At 50.0% G+C, this 25315-nt stretch overlaps 1 protein-coding gene across 1 annotated transcript in view; it reads left to right on the top strand.

Moving 5' to 3' along the window:
* LOC144121054 (cationic amino acid transporter 4-like) overlaps window positions 1-25315 on the top strand; it is a 96693-nt gene that overhangs the window by 1125 nt on the left and 70253 nt on the right. The gene's annotated exons all lie outside the window — the stretch shown is intronic.

Below are 25315 nucleotides of genomic sequence, written 5' to 3'. Positions count from 1 at the left end.
GATGATGATGGGAGGAGGCAGATGGAAAACTACTTAAAAAAAAAGAAACAAGGCACACTTTCTGACATCACAAACGCGAGACAAGGTCCGTGTCGCTCAAAAAGCGTGTGAGCGCTCGCGTGTGAGTGCTCGGGAAGAGCAAGCTGGGTCGCACAAGGCCTATCGCTGGGAGCACGTGCCGTTGCAGGGCACTGACGCATCGCTTAACCTCTGCACTACTGCGCCAGGAGGGGTATGAGGACTGCCAAGGATCTATAAATCCAAGACAGAGTGACCTTTTGCATATATGGCAAATAATCCACTACGCTATCGCGTCATGCATTTGCGGCGAAAGATTAATTGCAACAAGGAATCTGGAACAAATGTTTTCTTTGCCACTGAACATGCACGAGCGTAGATCATTCTCTCGAGCAGAATGTTTACCACAAATGCTTCCAGCGCCTATTGGCACGTCTCAACGTGAATCGAGACCACAACGGGAGTTATCTTTGTCACGGCGCACTTCTTATCTGGTGTCGCCTCTTGTCTGACAGGTGCCTAGTGCACGCTGCGAATGTGTGTACTTTTGTATTATGAGTCTTATGTGATATCGAAGGGCTGCTAGAACTTTGACTTGAATGTTGGCTCTTCGAGAATTAGTGCGATATCTTTTTTGGAAACGAGAGCTATGCTTACCTGCATCAATGCGATGGGGAGTTCATCGACTTTTTTTTGACGACGCCGACAGCATTAGTGCTATCCACAAAGCGTCTAAAAAGTTAACGTTAATGACTACTTGGCGACTTAATTTGATGCGGTAGTTTAATTTTGAGTGGAAACGAGAGCAATTTTTGTCTCTAACACCGTAACATCCTTGATATTCGATACGGGAAGTGCACTTTACCTAGACACTCGTTGAGAAGTTAGAAATCGCATTTCCAGTGAAAGTTTCTCTAGCATTGGTTATGGCGTCGTTGCTAGCTTCGCCGCCGCGGTGGCTCGATGGTTATGGGGCGTGCTCGGCTGCCGACCCGAAAGGCACGGGTTCGATCGCGGCAGCGTCGGTCGCATTTCGCTGGAGTCAAAATGCTCGAGGCCTGTGCGATGTCAGTGCACGTCAAACAACCCGCGGTCTCGTAGAATGCAGTAAGTGCATCGTGTGTCAAGAACAAAAATTCAAATGTCAGTCGCTACGCAAGATAAACCAACAGAAGGCAAAAGCGACCAACCGGAGCGTGGTTACCGTGGAAGGAGGAGGGTATGGCGAAAGCTTAAGAAGGCGGTTTCCACGGAAAACACCAGGAGGGTAGCTACCCTGGAAGGACGAGGAGGGTTACCATAGAAGGAGGCTTTATGGCGAGAGTGCGTAGCAATTAGGGCGCAACCAGAGGGGGATTACAACGGTAACCGTTCCGAAGGTGGTTACCGTGGAAGGAGGAGGGTATCGGTAGGGCGGAGGAGGGTATGGCGAAAGCGTAAGAAGGCGGTTGCCACGGAAAACACCAGGAGTATAGCTATCCTGAGAGTGCGTAGCAATTAAGGCGTAACCAGAGGGTGATTACACCGGTAACAGTCCAGAAGGTGGTTACCGTGGAAGGCGGAGGGTATCGGGAGGGCGGAGGAGGAGGGTACGGCGAAAGCGTAAGAAGGCGGTTGCCACGGAAAACACCAGGAGGGTAGCTATCCTGAGAGTGCGTAGCAATTAAGGCGTAACCAGAGGGTTATTACAACGGTAACGGTCCAGAAGGTGGTTACCGTGGAAGGCGGAGGGTATGGCGAGAGCGCGAGAAGGAAAAGTTTGTACGTGTTTGCTATGAGAACCAAACGGGGTGTAGTTACCCTAGAAGGAGGGGGAGGGGTGCCGTGGAAGGAGATTATGGCGACAGTGTAGGAAGGCGTACCAGGGTAACCATCCTGAACGTCGTTACCGCGGAAGCAGGAGGAAGGGTACTGTGAGAGCGGAGAAATATAGCACGATTAGAAAAAAATTATTTCCATATGTACACATGCCAAGGTTACCGGATACAGTGACATTCACAAGTAGACATGACGCTAAGCACGTAGCCAATTAAAGAGGTACCCTAAACACAAATATAGCACGTATATTTGCAGCAGCTGCTGGGAAATGTGCCGCCAGAGGGGAGGACCATCGGCGGCGCTGCGCTTCTAGAGCGGCGGACTGGAGAGTGTACCTAGATGAAAAACGATTATGTGTCGGAAACTAGAGCGCCATGAAACTACACAGGCGTAGAGGTCGCTCTCATATTCCCTACCACAACATACCGTAAAGTACAAATACCTTAACAGATGTAGCTGAATCTCGCTTCAACCAGTGGCAATCGTCTTGTCGATTTTTTCTTCAGGCTATCGAATCTGAGCGCAATATGGTAATTTTTGCAATTTTGCGTTATGTAACTCATCGACAGTACTTTACTTGTAGAAAGCCTAGGTATGTCATATCTGCTCACTAATTCACCCCAGCCGCATCTTATCGACTCCAGAATGTGGAGATGAACTCGCGGTTAACCACATTTTATTCTCTTCTGTGGAACTGGAAGAACTAAGAAAAACGTATTTTACTGAATTTTATAATGAATGCATTCCTTTTCATCCCGCACTGCTTTTAGGAGATGATGAAATTGTTGATATATCATGTGTTTTTAGCTTTCTTAACGAAACGGGATTTCTCAAGAGACTAAAATTTTTACCCACTGGTTTGTTTGAATTTTAGTACACCTCAGCCAATTTCTCATGCCTGAGAAGAAAGCTGAGGCTTTTATTTTGATTGGTTGGGAGCCTCGATATCCTTCCGCAGTCAAGGAAAGCTACTGAGGTTACCCGGCCCTCTTTAAAGCTTTTACTTGTAGCCATTTATAAAATTTGTGTATGTGTTCACTAGAGAATACTAATGCTTGAGGGCCTCTAGAGCAGGGATGATTCTTACATTTCTATAATATTAAACAAAAGACTTTTCCTATACCTTGTTCTTGGCGCATGATGGCCTCAGTTGCCTCTGTGATATAAAACACCACACAACACAACTCTTAACGACTCCGCTAACATTATCCTGGTATGGACCAGTTAGCAGCACAGCGTCGATTTACATGACATGTTTTCTTTTATCGCGTCCTTATCACCCTTAGACCTCGCGTGCGGGTTGTATCGTGCTTGTACGCAAGGAACAAGGGGGCGTAACACGGCGTAATCAAGGTGTCATTCGGTTGTTTCAATGCCATCTCAGAGAGATAGCCACGGTTGACAAACAGATAACAGGCACCCCGTCTACGGGCTCCAGATGTCACGCCAGCCAGTGCGCTGACGCTTGCGATAAGAGACGAGGTGCCCCATGACCGTTTGCATGTGCACGCGAACTCTGGTGGTTTTTGGTTGGAAAACTGCCCAAGCACCATCGGTCGAGTGGTTCTTTGCTGGGATGCCACGGTAGAGATAAATTACTTGCTGAATTACCATGGACTGTTTGCTTGAGCCAAAGAATTCGCTGCGTCACAGCTGCAGAAGACGGCAAATAAAGGCTTCAGATGCACGCCTTGCCAAATAGCATGTCTCAGCTTCCTGCTTTACCTACACTCATTAGATAAACACACCACCGTGACTGTGTGATCAAGGCTCTATAGACTGCTGTGCGCAAGGGCGCGGGTTAGATTGTCGACCTGGCGGTGACCGCATTGCGGCAGAGGCGAGCTGTGAGAGTAACAGTGTGCTGAGGTTCCTGTGGGCTTGAAAAAACACCAGGCAGACGAGACGAACGCGTGTACCGTAGTCAGCAGTGTAGTCTTGGTGCGCAAAAAGTTATGATCAGTACTCCTGGTTGTGGTCTCCTTAAGCATTTGCAACTTGTTTTGCCGTTGGACGAGTAGGGATGCGAGCTGTGTATGTGAAAGCGCATTTGTAAATTCTGAGCGATACAACATGTAGTCTTCTTCACTCATTGTGCGCACTGGAGCTAACCTAGCGGGTGATAAACACCCTGTTGCGCTCACGGATAAATTTGGCGCCGTAATGTTTACCAAGAAACACTGCAGTTGAAAACATTCACTAAGAAAAGAAATGTAACAACGAACAATGGGAGCATCTTCCAAGCCTTAAGATGTTGTGCAACATTAAACCTAGCCAGCTTTTCAGCTAACGGCTTTTCCATGCATCGGCCTGTCGCTGCCGCTGGCGTAGATTAAGCTGTACCAGTCATGACTTGCAAGGCGGCAATTGACCTCTGCAATAAGCAGTTCATCTTTTGGGCGAGGTGCAGTACGTTAAGCTATGCAACACTGAAGACGAACATGTGCTAATGTCAACGTGCAGGCATCACCATCTTCCTCACCAGGTCGAATAAAATACATGAACGATAACTACTATAATCTAGTTAACTTGCTAGCTAACGGCTTTTAGCTAGCAACCTCGCCTGTTACTACACCCTGTATATAATCACGCGGACCGAACAAGGAACGGCAGGCCTTCGACACAGTCCCTCACGTGAGTAACTCGATTAAAGTCAGCCCACGCTCGCAACCATAGAAAGAGGAGTAGGACGACCATGACGCCATAGTCCCCTCTGTATACGTCTCGCCACTCGCACTCGTCACAGCCCCCCCGTCTCGGGACAATTAGACGATTGCGTCGTGCTTCTCAACTCCGTGTTTGTATTTGTCCCCTTCATGTAAGTCTCTCAAGGGCGACAGAGGCGTCGGCGCTCCCCTCTGAAGACGAACCCAAGATCTGCGACGCCCGGCAGCGGCTGGGGCGTTCGTACTCTTACCCTATCCGCGACCACGGCGCGCAATCTCAATGCTTCCGCTGCTTGCCATTCATCAAGCGCATCTCGTGACTGGCATCGCGAATGGAGAGTGGTGTACACGGGGGAAGAAGCAACTGCGTAGACAGTGGGATGGGCCGCATTACTGACCTTGGAGCAAAGAAATGCAATAAGAGAAGTGAGGATGAAGCAACAGGGGCAAGGGAGTTTGGGTTCGAGCAGAACAACTCGTGACCCACTACCACAGTTTAGCACCCAATTAAGAGGCAATTCTTACGGAGGCATACTGACAGCCAGAGAGGTACGACGGAAAATTTCTGGAGGCCGAAGTTGCGTCACTTAGGAAAGAGGGGTAGAGATTGCGAAAGACTGCGGCAACAAACAAGCGTGATGGGAGCGGGGAGTATCGATCAAAAGGGCGACAGGAACACCACCCTTTCTGGAAACGCGTCGTAATTGTTTGGTGGCTGGAGCTGATGGTGCGCGACAAGCTCTTTTTTATTTCCTTTGTTTTTCGCTTATTTTACGTTCGTTTATAGGCGCTCAAGGCGCGAGTTTTATAGACCTGTTACATGGGACACGGCGCGCAGAATGTCGTATAGATAAGGGTGACATCGCTCTCTCGAAAGCCTCTGCCCTTCATAGCGGCTGCCGCCGGTGCGAGATTTCCACTCGCCATATGGCGCACGTTATGGCTCTATAGTTGCTCCACTTTCGAAATCGCCCATGAGAGCTCGCGGAATTCAGTTGTCAGAAATGGGGCAATCACGCCTACCTGGAATGAGGTCGTTGCCTACAGTTAGGTGGGAAGTGTTGACGTATGAGGCTCACGAAGTATGAGGTGAAAATAATAATAATAATAATTGGTTTTTGGGGAAAGGAAATAGCGCAGTATCTGCCTCATATATCGTTGGACACTTGAACCGCGCCGTAAGAGAAGGGATAAAGGAGGGAGTGAAAGAAGAAAGGAAGAAAGAGGTGCCATAGTGGAGGGCTCCGGAATAATTTCGACCACCTGGGGATATTTAACGTGCACTGACATCGCACAGCATACAGGCGCCTTAGCATTTTGCCTCAATAAAAATGCAGCCGCCGCGGTCGGGTTCGAACCAGGGAACTCTGGATCAGTAACCGAGCGCCCTAACCACTGAGCCACCTCGGCGGGTGAGGTGGAAAGAGAAGGTGATGCTTTCGTGGCTCAAGGAAGGTAGATGATCTAAGAGGACTCGCTTTGAGGAGAGTGCTGGTGCGTTTCTTTCCCGGGAGAAATTCCAGGCGCCGAAGCGTTCTGCCCTGACTACAATTAAAACAGAACACTCCCGCGCACACGATGTTGCACGGATGAGTGAAGAGACTCCTCTGGGGCTCCCTCATGGAAGGCTTCGCGTGACAGCGCGCCTTTACCCTGCTCGTCTCTGTACGGAAACTCCTTTAAAAGACGGTGCTGTCATTGTGGTTGTTGCTTTTGGAAATAGCGCAAACCCACGGCGGATGATTAGCCAGTGTTTTGTGCGCACGAAAGCAAAATACAAAGGACAAAAAGGCAAACGCAAGCAAAGGCAAAGGACAAGGTGACATTGGAGAGGCCTTTGTCCTGCAGTGGGCGTAATACAGGCTGGTGATGATGATGAAAGCAAAATATGTACAACACAAGCTCATTTCAAACGGCGCTGTATTGGAAGATTAGCAATATTATTGTAATTGTGAAATGCTTAGAATGATAATTGTGTAAAAATCAAATAATGAAATTTTGAGGGGGGAAACAGATTGTTTTGTAAGCTAACAAAGGAATGTCCTGATTTCGATTATATAACTATGGAGTAACCCGCGCTCTGGCTTCAGGGCACGCCCTCTAACGTTTGTACAGAACGAGAAGAGAACAAGAATAGTAATCGATAGTCCTATGCGAGCGAGGGGATTATTCAAATAAATCCTGTGAGGAGCCAACCGCTGGCAGGTAAGGATAGTGATCTAAGGGTTAAACTTCACCGTATGACTCATTTAGGTTCGACAGCTTGTAGTCTCAACGGCATAGAAATTTAGGCTTGGAATTCTGTAGCACAAGAATGCCATGGATACATCAAATTGCCGTGATTGGCATTAAAGAACAATCCTTGGGAATATTAAATGCTAGTATTCCGCTGTAGCAAGCAAGTGCTTGTGGTTCAGATAGTGAACGATGTACTATGTCGTGCATTTTCTGCTTCATCCTTCCTTATCCAAGTTCACCTTGGTAACATGGATAACCGGAACTTGCGCGATCATTTATTCAATGCACTGTGTGCATTACATGTACGCTTACAAGGACATCTATGCTCTTTATTTTTATCTACATCGCCTTAAACCTCGACTGCTATCCAGGGGAGGTGTCCGTTTCTGTACGGGCAGACAGGCATAAAACCTACTGATAGGGAAAAGGCAAGCACGAAATATGCATCCCTGCATTTGAAAAATTATCTCTAATTTACGTTATGTCAGATGATGCGCAAGCCAACGTGATAAAAAACCGGCGCAATCAAATTGTTTGGATGTGCTTTTGCATGTAACACTCCGGAAAAGGGATTTGTTCGAAATGAAGGTTTACGCGAGATTGGCACGTTCAGGTAATACGACTAAGCGGAAGAACGCCAAGGGGTAACTCAACGATTTTGACGAACTTAATAACGGACAGCTACGAGCAGTGCTTGAAGGGCACTGGACGTCGTTTCGATTGGCAGCGTTTGAGTTTACATTCACGGTTTGTTGCCAGTCGATATTCGAGGTACTCGCGCCCCTCAGAAGCGGTAAGTAGTTTTGCGAGGTACAGTGATGGTTTAGCGAAAGATGTGTCGCGGAAGCGGTTGAGGAGGAAGAGAAAAACAGTTTTAATGGCCGTCTTAATCTAGACGCCTAGAACATCGATGGCTGCTGGACCACGGAATGTTGTAGGTCCTCGTTGGAGTCCGCCAACCAGGTGGCCCAGGTAGGGGCAGGGGGATTGGGATGGGGGGAGGGGGGTGGGGGGAGTGAGAGCGACGTAGCCAGAGAACAGACAGTGTTCCACATGGGCGTAGGAGGAAGGGCTGTTGGGGCAATGGGGATGCTGTATAAAATTGCATAGGTATACCCTGGAGGGGGAACTGGAATTGAATTACGCAGTTTACGCGAGTTACTCAGATTTCAAGGGACGGATGCGGAGGAGCAAGTTTAATTAGGTTTAATCGCATGCTTGTGCAGTGTAAATTGATGGCCTTTTTGATGACTACCCCCTGTGGGCTTGACCATGGCATCTCCTGCGGCCAGTGAGAAATTGCGCGGGCGAGCTGGTGTGTCAGCAGTGAGCCCCATATGGCCATGAATCCTTCGAAGGGTTACAGGGTGTGGCTGCCACTGCACGAGTGTCATCTAGGGCTGTACGGAGGTTTGACGGAAGGTTTCTGCGGTTGAAAGCTAACCGTATAGACTACGCAGGCAAACGAAGCGGGAAGAAAGGAAATATTGGATTAGATAGCGTGGATAATGCCGAGTAGCTCTAGCAGGAGGATACCTGGGCACCAGTGAAGCCGAGAAGATTAGATGGTGACGGGCTGTTAGGGATTGCTGTCGCAGATGCGCTGACTATTGTGTGGAAGGCACCACTGTAGGCCACAGTTGCTGTTCCCAGTAGGGTCAATGGTTGTATGCATATGCCGCTCTACGAGCTTTCTGGATGGTCGGGAACACTTTCGATTAAATCGGGGAGATGTGCAGGCTGAGCTCCAGCGGAGACGAGAGAATCTGCATGGTAATGTGGATGGGTTTATGGGGTGTGTAGGGATGCCGCATATGGATGTAAAAGCACGAACTACGAGCGAGGCCCACTCATTTTATAACACTTTTGACAAGCACAGGCTGACATTTCCCTATCATGCGACCCGAAATTTTGGACGCGCTACCCAACATTACTGATTTGGCTGCACGATTTTTCAAATCGTAAGGTACAGCGACGCCAATGAAAACCTTTTACGCCATTTGCCAGCAGGCGAAGCACATTCTGCTCAGAATAAGCCAAGTACGGTCGCTGCGTCGCTGCTGGGGTGACATCACAGGCCATGGAAGTTTTGTGGGGACGATTAAGAGTGTCTCCCACGCTAAGCGCTCAGGAGCTGCCGCCGTAAAGCGGGAAGCACTTTCGCTATTCTTTATTAGGTCGGCATTTTCTAAAATAGCTGCGCAATCAGTTCGGCAATAATCGCCGCGTTCCTTCAAGCATCTTAATTCCACAGCACCTCCACCTCCGCCCCCTTTGTTTCTTTATTTGAGCTCTCCTTTTGGCTTCCGGAGCCCTCCACTATGGCGTCCATTATAGCCTGAGTCGCTTTGGAACGCTAAACCCTCATAAACCATGAACCAAATAAGGCAAGTAAGCAGCAACAAAAAATGTCAAGATAATAAAGAGCAGCAAACACGTAATTTCTCAAGAGGAAGCACATTGGAAAACTAATGAAGATATAATACAGTAACATGACCGTGAAGATAAAATAATAGAAAGGACATCACATAACAGTGTGTGAAAACGCACCGTTAAAAGCAATCGCTCAGCACTCACAAAAGCAATCGCTCAGCACTCACAACACAAACAAAAAATGTGAAAAATCTAATGATATTGTGTACTAATTTTCCTCTGCGTATTCCTTTTCACCGCTCCTAAAACAGCCCGGGTTCGAACCCGACCGCGGTGGCTGCGTTTTTATGGAGGCAAAACGCTAAGGCGCCCGTGTGCTGTGCGATGTCAGTGAACGTTAAAGATCCCCAGGTGGTCGAAATTATTCCGGAGCGCTCCACTACGGCACTTCTCTCTTCCTTTCTTCTTTCACTCCCTCCTTTATCCCTTCCCTTACCGCGCGGTTCAGGGGTCCAACGATATATGAGACAGATACTGCGCCATTTCCTTTCCCCCAAAACCAATTATTACTATTATTATAATTATTATCCTAAAACTGCCCAAGACCGGCTGCGCCTGGTCTCGCCAGTGCGGGCCGTTTTGCAGTTCTTCTGCAAAGTCATATATAGTTAGTCGGCGTTTTCTATTGTTTGGGACGTGGTGTTCTTCATTAACAGCCTCACTCGCCCATTTTCAATAGATGCTGTCCAAAAAGAAACGATAATATAAACCCGGGAGCCCATTCCTCCGCGGTGCGGGGGGGAGAGAGAGAGAGAGAGTTAAGGGACGAGTTAGCAGGTTCGCGAGTGCTGTGATGGATCGTTGACGCAGTGACGACGAAGTGGGTGTTTTTGAAGGTCAAAGCGCGCTTCCTTAACAAGGCGCACGCCATCTTTAGTTTTTCTGTTTGAATATACCGCCACGCGCTATGCTTCCCTCTGTCAGTTCTCCCTTTTCAGCGTTTTTGTTTCTGCCTCGTACCGTGTTGACCCGAACTTAAGCACGCGCGATGGCAAGCAGCATTCATGTTTTGAGGAGCATGTACCAGCAAAAAAAGAAAGAACGAGCCAGATTTCGAGGCTCACTTTATTTGGAAGTATTACATTTCCCGCAAGAACCTGAGCCGAAATTTTGGTTACAAGACGAATTTCATTGCAAAAAGAAATCGACAGATTCGCTGCTTATCGCCGGGACTTCTGAAAACGCCAACAAAAACGTCGTGCCAAGGTCCGAAGGGAGACATCATCCATCCTATATCTCCTTTGTTCGACATGTTGGCACACATAATGGAATAGTGTGGTGTGTTTTGGTGCAGTTTGGTGCATTGGAGCGATTTGGAGTGCTTTGATGTGCTTTGGTGCGGTTTTGTGTGCTTTGGGGCCGTTTGGAACGAATTGGCGTGCTTTGGCGTGCTGTGGTGCAGTTTTGTGCGTTTTCGTGTGGTTTGGTGCCGGAGCTTAACCACCTAAAGCAGCCCATGGGCTGTGATAGACGCCGTAGTAGAAGGATGTGGATTAAACTGGCATCCCATACACGGAAGGTTTTGCATTTCACCTCCATCGAAATCTGGTCACCGCGGCCGGGATTTTCATACCGCGACCATGTGCTCAGCAGTGGGAGAACATTGCCAATAAACTACCGCAGCGGGTTGGCACGTACTTTTTATATTTTTTATTTATTTACTTACAAATACTGTTGGTCGTGTGGCTGTTACAGTGGTGGGACGTAACACCTGACGAGTAGCATGTTCACTTGTTCACTTGCTTTTTTGTTCAGGGATCATATGCCAAAAACATTTATGCGCATCTCGTCACCCTTATTGGAAGAAGACTTTTAGGTCATTACGCACACAAAAAAGAAACACGTTGGTGTCACCTTTTCACCCGTAAAACCGCGTAAAGCGGTGTTCTGCATTAAGAATTTAAGACATGTGCAGAGCGAGGTTAGCAACTGTTATGACCACCGTTTCACGGAGACAAAAATTAATCTAAATTTATACATTGTTCGATTTGCCGCAGTGCACAAAGTTGAGAAGAACGTTCTCCTAAAAAAAAAATAGTTCCCAGAATTTTCGCTCGCTACCAAGACAAACACGTGGCAGCAAAACCGCTTAACTTCAAGTCTACACCGCGCACATGAGTGGATCTACTGCAAAACTTGGCCACTTAGTTATAATAGCAGTTTCAAGAGCTCCACTTCCTGGCCGATACGTCCCTTGTTGTCCCACATGTTCCCATTTGTCCCACATGTTCCCATTTGTCCCACATGTTTCCATTTGTCCCACATGTTCCTATTTGTTGCCCTATTTGTCGATCTCTTGTCCAACGTATACTTTTGTCGTTCCATATGCCCTTTTGACGACCCGCATGTCCCAGCATTGCCATGGAGAGATGGTAAACGAGGGACTATTCGGTCATGAGAGGCCATGATGCTGGCACCAATCCGGAAATCTCTCATCCAGCTACTGCTTTACAAAATAGGAGGACCAAGAAGCCCAGAAAAAATGCGCCAAAGTTCGCGTTAATACGGTACTTTCTCTCGACATGTCAGCCCTGCCACTCGTGCCAGACGACGGGACACTGTCGGTTGGACCTCCTATGGTTCTCCATGCGGTCACGTCTGGGTTTCGCTGGCGCTTTCCTGTTTTTTTTTTTATTCCTTGGGTTGTTTTCCACTGTAGTCGTGGGGCGCCGGCGTGTAGGAAGAAAGACTTCTTCCACCTGTCGCGACTTCAGCTGGAAGGCGTCCAGAGAACTGTCTGTGGACCGACGCTTTCGAGCCTGGCACTGATCTTCAGTTAATACAATGAGTCAGTTTTGAAAATCTCGTCTCTTTTGAAGTTCGTTGAGTGGACTGATATAGGATGTTGGAAAAAGAGGCATGATTTCTTCCAATTCGTTTCCCTTCTTGTAGCACGGATGTTGCCAAAATTAGTTAACTTACGTTATGTTTAAACGGATATTGTCTCAGCAGTGTTACGTTTGGTTTAACTTCCCGAAGCGGCACGTGGGCTATAAGATCGGGTCTCCGTTGTGGATGTCTCTAGATTAATTTCCAACATCTGGCATTCTTTAAAGGGACACTGAAGAGATACAGAGGTTGGCCTGAACTGATAAGGTGCCGCGGTCTAATCACAAGATCACTGTCACCGAAAATAGCGCTCTTATAAGCTACAAAAGACCCCCGAAACAAAATACAGGCGTCGAAGTCTCCTGTCAATTTCGAAACTGAAATGCGTGCATTGACATCGAATTTTGTGAGCGAATCCCAGAGGCCCCGTTGCACCGCCATTCACTTGAAACGATGGCCACCCACCATTTTCGGTAACGACGGCACAAGTTTGAATCGACTGGCGGGAAGATTTTTAAATCCAATTTTTCCGGCTTTAAATGCGTCTTTGGCTGCCGGACCAACCCCAGCGTAGCCAAAAAGCGCTAGAGAAATAACTTTTCTTTTTTTTTACTGGGAACAATATTTGGATAGAGCCGTACTCAATCACTATAATCACAAAGTGAGCAAGGGAGGGGAAAGCCTCAGGGTGCTTGCCAACGTTTCGACAAGTGGACCTGTCTTCGTCTGGGCAACGCGTTCATCATTTGCGGGGTTTAATTAGGGTCTTCACTCCGAGCAGGACGTCCCGGTGAGAGGGAGAAGGGTGTGAAGTGGGAAGGGTGTTAGAATCGGGAGGGTGAACCTTGTCCAGGGAGGAGCACAAGTAGCACTGGCATGGCGCGGCACGTGAGTTAATTTTTTTTTTTGTATTTAGTGTCCATAAAAAAGGGGAAGCCGCGGCGGGGATCATGCTCAGTATGCATACGCACACAGGTATGAACGTCACCACTCGGGGGGGGGGGGGGGGGGGGGGATTTCTCATGGTTTCTTGCTTATTTATTTAATTTACCATGTTCCGCTAGATGAAGCCTTCTCTGTTGTCGACATTCTCCCCTTTCAATTGTACACCACGCCGTCTTTCTGTTCAGTTTATATCTGTAATTTTATTTTCGACTGCGGAACTGATTTATTTTTAAGGCCTAAGTAGGCTAAAGAGAACATCTCCCGGAGTGGAGCCTAAAATACGGCCAGGTATAAGTGCTGACACAATAAATAAATAAATAAATAAATAGATAAATAAATAAATAACGGCACATTTATTACCGGCGGCATGCCCTCCACCCTCCGTAGCGAGAAATTTTTCTTTGAGGAAAACCATTGAAATCCCCATTTGTTTGAAGAACGTCGAAAAATGCATTGTGCAAATAGAATACCTCCCCCTCTCCCCCCCCCCCCCCCCCCCCCACTGTACCCTCCAAGATTTTCCCATAAGCCCACCACAATACACGAACATGTTATGTTTCTTTTCTTGGGCCTTCGTCGGCATATCAGAAAAAATACTCTAAATGTTATATAATGCAGCTTGGCTAACTGTCAAGTTCCGTTTCCATGTGAATGCTTACGGTAAAAAAAAAATTGGAATCCCGTTTCTGAGTTCTTCCGGAACAAGAACCGAGCGCTCGAACGCGGCTGTGGCAGGATGACCATCGTCGGCGTGCCAAGAAGAGTCGTCGAAAGAGCCCGCGACAGTTTGACAGTCCTTGAAGGAAATCTAGTTGGACAGCTCAAGGAGACTCGGCTCAAATTTCGCCGCAGCTTCCATCTACGGGTGGCGGCGGCAAAACAGTGCGTCGGCATTCCTATCGTTTCGTTCAAATAGAGGACTCAGCGGATATTGCCTTCTCTGTTCCGGGTTTCGCTGGTGTGTTGCACGTGGTGTCGGCATTCGAAAGCAGAGCAGTGTTGCGTGAACAGCTGAGAGCAACCGTACACGATGCGCTGATCTTATTTACGGAGTACCATGTGTACAATACGCCTCTTCTCAAATACCGTGTGCGCACACATCGCCACTGCCTCTAAATTACGTTGGCGGCTTCGTTTCCGTTCTTTTATCGTCTACATTTGTGGGAAGCCTGCGAGATTCCCGCCGTGGCGTCTGCGCGGCATCCCGCGTCGCTCTCTTTCCCTTTCTCCCGCCTCGGGCGGCGGAGAGACGGCTGGTGGCTAATCGCTGTCATTCGGCCGCAGCTCCGCCCCCGGCTTCCCAAGGGCCTTTGCCATTGGTGACTTTTGGCGGGAATTCGGGACCCGTTTGGGGTGGTCGCGCGACCTTCCGAGCGGGGCCCAGAGAGAGAGACCCCTCCGAGACAGCGTAAGGTGCGTACGTTACTGTTCGTCCGGGCCGGCCTCTGCCGTTCGGACCAGTTCCTACTCGAGCTCGCCAGCGTGGGTCCTTGATCCGCCGCGGCTCGAGCCTGTCCAGGGGTCCAACGACCTCTGACAGGCGCACCTTGCGTTGACTGCCCACTCTCTCTCGCAAACGGCCCATCGGCCGACACGAGAGAGATCACAGCAGTGCCGCGGGGACAATCTCCTGCAGCGGCGTGCTAGCGGCGCGCATTTCTCTTGTTGCCCCGAGCGCGCACCGGAGCCTTGCTCTGAGCGCGCCCCGGGACGGGGTGACTGTTGAGTGTGTGTATGTACCGCTGGAGGACGGCGTCAATAAACGTCTCCTTCGTGAACTTGGAGGCCTGTTTCTTGCGGCGAGCCGCTCTCCTCTCTTCAGAGGTTGAACGCCGCCGCAGCGGTGCCCCAGGGTGCGTGTGGTGACGGCTGATCGGGGCCCTTGGCTCGCGCGAAGCTCGAACCCGCGGTGGGTAGTGGCCTTTGCCTACTGAGAAACCCACAACTGGCGCCCAACGTGCTAAGTCACTGGCTCTTAGCCTTTGATAGCACATTTGCCGAGCAGGTCGCCTTGACGATCACGCTTGCGCACCATGTCTGCCACCCCCATCGGGGCACTCGGCAGCTACGTGTCGGCTCCCTTAGGAGTCGAAGCGTCCTTTGATCCGTTGGCGGCTGTTTCTTCGAATAGCCAGACACCGTGGTTGGCCGCGGCCCCCATTGGGGCATACGGCGCTACAACCCCCAACGTCGATCACGCAGCTCCCATTGGAGCTGTATCGGGAGCACCCTGCGGTGCACCCGTCAATCACATGCCTCCGCTGTGCGTGCTTTGCACCCAGTGCGAAGGCGGTGCGTGCGACGCTGCCGCAACCGGCCGTCCTGCACAGCAGCAGCCGTGCCCCGCGAGCAGTCAATTCTGCTCTGGGAACGGTGAGGCGCTGGCCCGGCTCCCTGTGGAAACCGCGCCGCTCATCGAACTGGGCGCCTTGCCTCCTGCGTTCGTGCAGCCCGCCCAAGCCTCCTCCGAGGCCGGAGCGCAGTCGCTGCCCAAATAGCGCGGACCCGAGTTCAGTTGCTAGGGTTCACGCTGGGCGAGGGCTCCATTGAGCCCGATGCGGACAAACTCCGAGCCATACTCGAGTTTCCCGTGCCCAAGGACGTACGCGGCCTCCGCCGTTTTCTGGGAATGGCCAATTTCTATCGGTCGTTCATCCCGTCCTGTGCCCGCGTGCAGGCACCCTTGACCAAGCTCTTGGGAAAGACTGCCGCGTGGCAATGGGGGCCTGAGCAAGAGCGATCCTTTCGCCTCCTGTCTAGTGCCATTGCCGAGACAGCGCAGCTCAGGCTACCCGACCTGACCAGACAGTTCGTAGTCCAGACTGACGCGAGCGATCTGGGTTTAGGAGCAGTTCTCCTACAGGATTTCGATGGCGTGCTGCAGCCGCTGGCCTTTGCCAGCCGCTCCTTGCTGCCCTCGGAGAGGAATTATTCCGTGACCGAGAAGGAGTGCCTCGCCATCGTGTTTGCACTGCGTAAATTCGACGTCTACCTTGACGGAACGCAATTCGTGGTGCAGACAGACCACAGTGCGCTCAGTTGGCTGATGCGGCTCCGCGAGCCTGCGGGTCGGCTGGCGCGCTGGGCTCTCCTGATACAGCATTACGACTTTTCGGTGCAGTATCGAAAGGGGAGCACGAACGTGGTAGCTGACGCGCTATCCCGTGCCCCACTCGCCAGCGGCGCCTTGACGCCAGCAGGCGGAGCGGGCGAAAAAGCGGACGAGCCGCCGGGCGGCAAGGAGGGGGAGCCCGCAAACGGGCTAACCCATTCCGCTAACCAGGCAAGCAGCGCTTCGCAAAGCGGGCGGGAGGCAAAGCTCCGCGTGAGCGCCTCGGAGACGCCGTCGCGAGCGGAAATTTTGGCTGCAAACCTGAAGGGGGACGAGACCAGGCCCCCCTCTGGGGTAACAGGAATCGTTTTCAGCCGGAAAGAGCTGCTGAAAGCCCAGCAAAATGACCCCATGTGTCGCGAGATGAGCGACGGTCTCAGGGAGACGGAGCGCCGGGACGCTACTTGTATTGTAACGGGCGCAGGGGGTGAAAGCCAGCGTGTGTCGCGGCGAGCCCCGGGGGATTCATATTTGCTGGGCCATGACGGGCTCGTGCTGAAATACATAGCCACCGATGATGAGTCCATTGACCCGTTCAAGGTGGTTATCCCCAAAAGTCTGAGAGGCGCACTGTTGCGATTTTCTCATGACGAACCACTGGCCGGTCACCTGAGTGGCTCCAAAGTTTTTGCAAAACTGAGTCAATCGGTGACGTGGCCCGGCATGAAGCGTGACATTTTCCGCTATTGCCGTTCCTGCCATGTCTGTCAAGCGGTGAAGTCAAGGGGCGGCAAGCCGCCCGGAATGATGAAACCAGTTGACAGTGTGCGTCCGTGGCAGATGGCCACCTGCGATCTGATGGGGCCTTTCCCCAGGAGTAAGCAGCGCAAAGGCACAACTGGTGCTGCGGAACGCAACCGTACCGAGCACCGGTACAATCTGAGGCGACGGTCACCGATGTGATTGATGCCGGATGGCGGACTCTTCCGCAACCGAAGGCACGCAGCCTCAGCTAGCTGGCGAGCTTTCTCGCCGGGCCCTACCCAGGTGAAGCACGGCGATTTCTTTTTTGTTTTGTTTTCAGCATGCTCAGTTCCAGCCTTGTGCAGTTATTTAGTCGTTTGTTTGTTTTAGTCAGTCTGTAGCATATTTTTGTTTCCAGTTTATTCGTTGTTTCGTCTAACGTTCAGAGATCTGTACATATGTAATATACGTTTGCGTTGGCGTTCAGTTTTTTTAAACCAGACTTGTACATATGTAAAGTTCAGCCTACTCGCGATTGCACTTTTCTTGTAGCGCAGAGATGGCCTTTTTTGTACAGCGCGCCTTGTTTTCATTTATGTTCTGACCCCACGGGTGCGGCCTTCCTTGCGAACACGGGACCGGCTGGTTCGCGGAGGGGTCGGCGAAAGTCTCCCCTTCCGGCTGGGGAGTGGTTTGCTCGTTAAGGAGCGAGTGTCTCGTGGCATGGTTTTTGTGTGGCTATGGGGAGCGTGAAGAGTGCGTCTGAGGAGTGTGTCCTTTGACCCCTGCCACGGCGCCTCGGAACGATTCCGACAAGAGGGTCGTTGTGACTGATGAATGTCCGCTTCTGTGCCGGTGCGTGCCTGCGATTGTGCGTGTTCCCAAGATCAAAGGCAACGCCGAGAGGGGGGCAGGAACGACAGCGCCCTTTCCCGTTGGGGTTCCCGCCGGCGGGCGGAGGCCAGCCCGGCGTTCGCCGCGCTGTTGGCCCCCGGAGTGCCGGCGCCTAGCGGCGGCCAGGCAAGTGGTCCACCGGCGAGGAGGTGTCGGGCTGCGGGTCCTCTTCGGGATCGTCGAGCGTCGTCGACGTCCTCATGCTCAACTTTGAAGACCTTGTGGAGGACAAGGGACCGCCGTCGATAAATCGTCCACCAGGACCCTGAAGGCAGCAAAAGCGTGAGTTGGCCGCCGACTGGCCCAATGGGCCGCGCCATCGAACATTATGAGGCTGCAGGCCACCTGTAAGCTGGCCTTGTGTACAGTGTACAGTGTAGTTAGTTTTGTCTCTTTGAAACGTATGCAAGTGTTGTTTGTTTTCTGTTCTTATTTGTTTGTCTTTTGAGTTTATGGCTGGAACTGAAGTGTGGTAGTTTTATATGGATTAATTTTTTTATTTTTTTGTTTATTATTTTGCCGCACGCTTCCGCCGATGGGTAGGAGGGCATTTAAGGAGAGGAGGATGTGGGAAGCCTGCGAGATTCCCGCCGTGGCGTCTGCGCGGCATCCCGCGTCGCTCTCTTTCCCTTTCTCCCGCCTCGGGCGGCGGAGAGACGGCTGGTGGCTAATCGCTGTCATTCGGCCGCAGCTCCGCCCCCGGCTTCCCAAGGGCCTTTGCCATTGGTGACTTTTGGCGGGAATTCGGGACCCGTTTGGGGTGGTCGCGCGACCTTCCGAGCGGGGCCCAGAGAGAGAGACCCCTCCGAGACAGCGTAAGGTGCGTACGTTACTGTTCGTCCGGGCCGGCCTCTGCCGTTCGGACCAGTTCCTACTCGAGCTCGCCAGCGTGGGTCCTTGATCCGCCGCGGCTCGAGCCTGTCCAGGGGTCCAACGACCTCTGACAGGCGCACCTTGCGTTGACTGCCCACTCTCTCTCGCAAACGGCCCATCGGCCGACACGAGAGAGATCACAGCAGTGCCGCGGGGACAATCTCCTGCAGCGGCGTGCTAGCGGCGCGCATTTCTCTTGTTGCCCCGAGCGCGCACCGGAGCCTTGCTCTGAGCGCGCCCCGGGACGGGGTGACTGTTGAGTGTGTGTATGTACCGCTGGAGGACGGCGTCAATAAACGTCTCCTTCGTGAACTTGGAGGCCTGTTTCTTGCGGCGAGCCGCTCTCCTCTCTTCAGAGGTTGAACGCCGCCGCAGCGGTGCCCCAGGGTGCGTGTGGTGACGGCTGATCGGGGCCCTTGGCTCGCGCGAAGCTCGAACCCGCGGTGGGTAGTGGCCTTTGCCTACTGAGAAACCCACACATTTCACTTAGAGTAATGTATTCACCGCGCCGGCCGGGTTTCTACTTTTTCTGGCCAGCTTGCGTATACTATGGCTTCATGTACGTAAATATGCACCAAGAAACCATGTACAGCCTTTGCCAAATGTCTTTAGGCCGCATGGCTTTTGATACGCTTAGTGAAGCACTTACGCCATTCCATAAGGCCAAGAAGTCTTGAATGGTGAAGACTAGAGTTCTTGTTTTACACTGATCTAGTGTATAAATTGGAGCCGCGGTGGCTCAGTGGTTATGGCGGCCTGCTACTGCCCCGAAAGACGCGGGTTCGATCCCGGCCGCGGCAGTTGAATTTCGATGAAGGCGAAATTCTAGAGGCCCGTGTACTGTGCGATGTCAATGCACGTTAAAGAAGCCCAGGTGGTCGAAATTTCCGGAGCCCTTCACTACGGCGTCCCTCATAGCCTAAGTCGCTTTGGGACGTTGAACCCCCATAAACCATAAACCTAGTGTATAAATTATTCTCTATGGCCTAAAGAGTTTTATCCAAGACTGTACATTACGCATAGGATACTGAATGTCATGAGAGCTGCTTACGCTGCGTACATGAGGCTAATTTTTTTTCATGAGCGGCAGTTATTCTTTCAATACATACCTGACATGCAGAATAGCGAGTTGAGATAAACTGCGCTGTTGAGGCTGACATCCCAACCACGCATGCTTGATTAAACTTCGCCGCAACACACCCATTAGTATCAAAACACACAAAAGTGTTGCATTGTTCGCCCTTGGCAATAGCAGCAGTGCTGTGTTATGGGCGCCGGCTTGGAGGAATAAATGAAATCGCACTTGCATGTCTTGCAACTGGCCGAAGAATGAAATAAGGTTTTTTTATGGGCTAGTCTTCTTTTTTTTCTCTTTACCATTTATGGCTTCCGGGTAAGGAAAAGGGAGCAGAGAAATCTTGACGCACCTCGTTTGCAGCCTCATGAGCTGCTCCTCATCGTATCTGCCTATAACGGTGTTTTGCCTAGCAAGAGTCTTCATTGCGATCTCCTGGCTCAGCTCCGCGCTTATCTGCCCCTTATCTCATCAAGGTGAAAAACACGTGCGCTCCGCTTTCTATAACGCCGCCGAGGCTTTCTCCCCTTGCTCCGGATATTTCTTGGCTTGTTTTTTCTCTGGCTTTTTTTATGTTTTTTTTTCCCAGACGTAGCAGCTGGCAGAGAACTGGCGCATGCTTTTTCCATTTGTTGTCGATGCGCGGGCGGCGGGAAGCGTGGCGGTCGTTGTTATTGTTATGACCCTGAGATGAGGCGAGTTCACGCGCCAGCGTTGATGATAAGGCCAGACAGGGCGAGTCTGTTTGTGCGCTGACGGCGGAAGAAATGGCTCTCAATCTTCTCAGCTGGGGGTTCGAGAGCGTTGTAAATGATGGCGCATGGAGCCAGAAATTTGGGAGGATGGGGCACAAACATGCGATGTGTTTGTTTATGCTTGAGTGCGTGCGGCAATGTCTAGACGAGAGGTTATATAAAAAAACAGCGAACGCGTTCCAGCTTAGCGTATCTGTGGGTCATGAACGTCTGGGAGTGGGACGTATGCATGTATACGCTGCACACGAATCTCAACTTTTCTATGGCATTCTTCATCACAATTTTGACTGAATACATAGGATTTTTCTCATTTACTTCCTCAAGCATTTTGCCACGTATCTTTGTATGCATGTGCTTTCCATCTTTTGCTTTCATTTTTTTGTTTTTGACGCTTTTATGCTCTCACCGCATCTCTCGCGTCTATACTTTTGCTGCTGACTCAATAAATCAGCTCCAAAAAAGCAACAAACTACTAACAAGACTTTTTTTGTTACGGAGCTCTGAAGACAATATGGAAAGAACTGTCCTCATGCTCCCGTCCGAGTGTCAACAAAATAGACTTTTCACTTTTATCGACATTTTATTGCAGAAGTACGCTGTGGTCGCTACTGTTATGTAATTTAAAAGTCCGGCTTAACACCCCGGCTTTATGTTGAGCCCCTTTTATCTCTGTCATCGTGTATTTTGTTGTCAAAGTAGACACTAGCAATAGTCCACAACTTTTGCGGAAGCTTTTATAGGGTTGGTCCGCTTGGAGCTAGCGTACCGTTTTCTATTTTAACATATAGGCGAGAACAATTGGGAAACGAGAAAGCATTACATGAAGGTGCGCTTAAAAAGAAATTTGGCTTATGCAATGTCTCAATAAGGAAGCAGGAAGGAATCGGCAATCCGTTCCAGAACTGCTTGCGTCATAGGCGCTCGCTCGCAAAAGTCTGTAGTCCCGCCTGTAGCTTATAAAAACCTCTTCTTTGGCCTCCTACAACTCTCGCTAATTTCCCTCCGTTTCGCGAGTTGTTTTATGTTTTTCTTTTTGCGTATATATTTTCGAACTTAGGGCTAAGCTTAGTTCTACTAGCGCATCATTGTCTCTGTGCCTCAGTGTGCTTAAGCTTTTAGCTCACATAAATGCCCTCCTCCTTCTGTTATAGCGGATTGCGTTTAGGCAGCGTATTGGCAGCTGTCTCCCGTATGCACTACGTTGTTTCTGTCTGGCTTCCTTGGAACGGTGACTGCCCTGTACGCACGAACTTGACGCGTGCCAATAATTGACTGATGTCACAATGCGGCCCTCCGCGCGTCTCTGACGTCAGCCTCACGCGTCAGACCACCACGTCACCGTGCCTCGTTCTACGTCATCACTCTGTTGAAGGAAGGCACCTGTGTCTTCGCGCGAAGCACGTGCAGTGACTACTACTTTAGTCTGCAGCTCATCTGAGTATCCTCTTCAGCTCCTGTGTTAAAGTTGTTTCACTTTTTTTTAAAAGATTTTGATATGCCAATTTTTGGGGGTTAAAAACATGTGAGTATTTTTGTTGCATTTAAAAACTGATTTGCAGCTGTGGGCTCAAAAATGTTCAATAAGAAAATTTTTGAAATGGCCAATGCACACAGAAAAATGAGAGCCCCTGCTTCTTTCAGATGTGTGCTTGTGAACCTTGATTCTACTGTTAAGATAGCTAACAAGTGCTTAAAATTGGTTTACCGCTTGCAGGATGAACATGAATCCATTTCTTTTTTCTGTCCACCCCCGTAAAATTTGCTCGCACAGACTCCCGCGAGCTTGCCCACTGTCGACATGCCCCATCAGCAGAAACTCAAACGCAGCAAAAAGGAGTTCATCGTTTCGCTTTCACAATTGATGCGCTCATCTTTAAGTGCTCATATATATATAGTGCTCATATATGTATACGCACTTATCTATTGACACTAATATAAACACTGATATATATCAGAAGTACACCGGTTAAGTCATTGAGTAGGCGTTACGATTTTCTAAAACGCGGAAGGGGCCAAAACCGTGGCATTCTATTCCGAAACCAAACAACCCGTGATTAATAATGCTATATAAACAGGCTCTTGACACTTGTCTATCAGCATACAGAACGTTAAGATGCGTGGAAGAGAATTTCGGCTTTGGATGAATAATCTCACCTTCCAATTGAAGAGGCTAAATGTTTTTCTCTACGTTGAAGAAAGAATATATTCTCGATGACAGCTTTTTTTAGCGTCTCGCAAAAGCGGGCACAGACGTAGTAGCGTGCAACAGGATAACGAAGTTTTCCACCCCAAAATAGTCCGAGCAACCAATGACGTCGATCTGTTGTCATAAAGTCGCGATCAGTCGCCTCCGACAGCGATGTCATGACTAGATCAACGCCATTGATTGAATAGCCGCCTCTAAGTGTATATTTTTCCGCTTCGTTCGTGAGTTTCAGCCAACTGCAAAATGCGGTACCTGTACGGTGATAGGGTGTGGAATAGATATCGCGTTTCGTACGGGACAAGCCGTGTTTCTCGCTGCAACTGTTTGTACATTTTGAGCCCAATTAGGTAAGCCCCTTGGCGGCATACAGCCATGCTTTTTTGCGGCTAACGAAAAGAAGCGAGACCATCTACGACTGTCATAAGGTTTCTATTACCCGTCTGGGCTGCAAGCGGGTGTACGTGGCAGCTTCCGGGAAACTTGACCCCACAGAGTCACTGATTCAGTCGCCTTATCATGATCGCTTCTCGCGTCAGAAAAGAGTGACGTTAACCGCAGGGAACCATCCTCGCTGCAAACGCGAATGCCTTCGTGAAAATATGTGGAAACTTTGCCACTGGGGAAAGCTCAAAGCGGAACCAGCGAGGTTTATTCCGTGGAGTCGGAGAAAAAAAAACGGGCCTTTTATAATAATATGATGAAAGGCAACTCGCTACAACCTAAACAGAAAGGAGTAAAGAGGGAGTAAGCTGTCCTCTAGCGCATATAAAAGGGAGTGCGTTAAGGGACAGCTTACTTCCTTTTTACTCCCACATAGGCGTATTCGTGTTTAGAGTGTATAGTGCTAGTGTTCTTGCAAGAAACCTGGGCAAGAAGCAACTCATAATCGCGATTTATTCCACCGAGCAGCCATGACGAGTGACAGAGTGCACCGTGAACCAAAGCCCCTCAATAATTAAACTACCCTGAACGCGCAAACATATGACAACGGGATGCTTCTAGCAGCGTTCTCCACTCCGGATAGGAACCGGAGAGCCAGGCATGATGGTGTGGGCAGCTTGCACATGCAGAGGGGGTCGGAGCGCATCCGAAAGAGAAGGGTTGGAGAGAGCGCTGTGGTGAGCTGACTTTTCCGGAGGATGTCGGAGAGAGTAGAGTTTGGGGAGGGGTGGGGTGTCTGGTGCTGAGTACATCACAGCTATGTTGCGCGAGATACGCGTTGCGCGATTACTCGCAGTATAGATAAGGCGGTATTTCTTTATTACATTTCCTCTACCGCGTCATCATGACGTAATATTGCAGCCGACTTGAGGGAGAACGCGTTGTTGGGGGGTTGTTGACGGCCATATCGACTCTGCTTATTCTCGGTGGTATTTTCTGCAGGCATGATTGCAAAGAACAGAAAATAATTAAGTGCAGTGATCTTTATTTAGTTTTTAAGTATGGTATCTGCAGTTTTGAAATATGACGTGAAGAGCGGCCCTGTATTGAGGCTTTTGGTGCCCGCCAGTGAGTAGGGGGCTGTCGAAAACAATTTCCAAGTCTACCTCCACCACATCCCCATAGGGTAACAGAGGAAAAAATTAAGTTTGCCTGAGTGCATGGATATATTGGCGCGTTTTAAAAAGCGCTGAATGAGATACCGGTGTCGCCACCCCTGGCTGGCTTCGCAAGTAACCTGAAGTGCGTAGAGGGAGATTTTTAAATCACGGATTTTTGAGGCCATAGACGGTACCGCCGTTCAGTTCCAAATTGTTGATCACGGAGTCCTTTTTTGGTCTTGACGTCACTTGTTCGAAACAATTTGCGGGAAAATGTTCAAAAAATTTCCTCGACTTAAAGTCCTTTGCTGCATGGAGAAACAGCAGCAAGAAGAGAAAGGGATATAATCGATTTTTGCTATAAGAATAAAGATTAGATGGAGTCGTTCAGGGTTCCTTAAGCGCGTGCAAAATCACTGATAAATAGCCTACTGTCGTTCCATTCTCTGACATTGCGCCCAATTGTCCAAAGACCAAATATCTGCGTGCAATGAATTCGGCGCTTTCAGACGGCGAATATGGTACGCCTCCTGAGCTAAACTGCGTGTTAGGGACATGGTTTCATTTTTGCCCAAACACCGCCCAGTTAACCCGCGCTACCGACAAACAACGCCAGCGTGATTGCGATGAACCCACTCTTGGTGGCCGCAACAGAAAAGCCCCTCGCTTCGACATAAACCTCGGTGTATACATCGCTCGTTTCCTTTACGGCCTACAGCGCTGATGGGTGCCCCGAGACATTCGCCTCAGCGGATGTGGGTTCATAGTCGCACTACTTACGTGCAACGCGTTGATGAGGTTGAAGGTAGAGATCATCGGCACACTTACGCGCTGCAATGAAGCCCACCGCTTTGGAACGCTTATGACGTCATAGGTGTGCTCGCTTTGCTGCAAATTTCAGTCCGACAAACTATATCTCTTGGTTAACTTTTAGGAAGCGAGAGTTTTTGATTAAAGCAAAGTCCGGAGCAAAACCAGAACTGCCCAGAGAGTGCGCTTGAAGTGGTACTTATTGATGTTCTAATCCTTATTGAGCTCCGGCTTCAATGCCGCTGCACCAAACTACGAGGGATTGCGGAAGTAGGTCCTTCCCTGCCAAGACCACTCAACGAAAACGGCTCATTCATGTTTACGCCCTGCGCTGGCAGCCATCACTTGCTGCGTAGTTGCGGGCGATTGTGGCGGATGGGATACAAAGGGATTTGTCGTTCCAATCTCGCCCTGGGAT

This window comes from Amblyomma americanum, chromosome 2 (assembly GCF_052857255.1).
Source record: "Amblyomma americanum isolate KBUSLIRL-KWMA chromosome 2, ASM5285725v1, whole genome shotgun sequence".
Lineage (NCBI taxonomy): Eukaryota > Metazoa > Arthropoda > Arachnida > Ixodida > Ixodidae > Amblyomma > Amblyomma americanum.
This window is presented reverse-complemented; position numbering and strand designations above follow the sequence as displayed.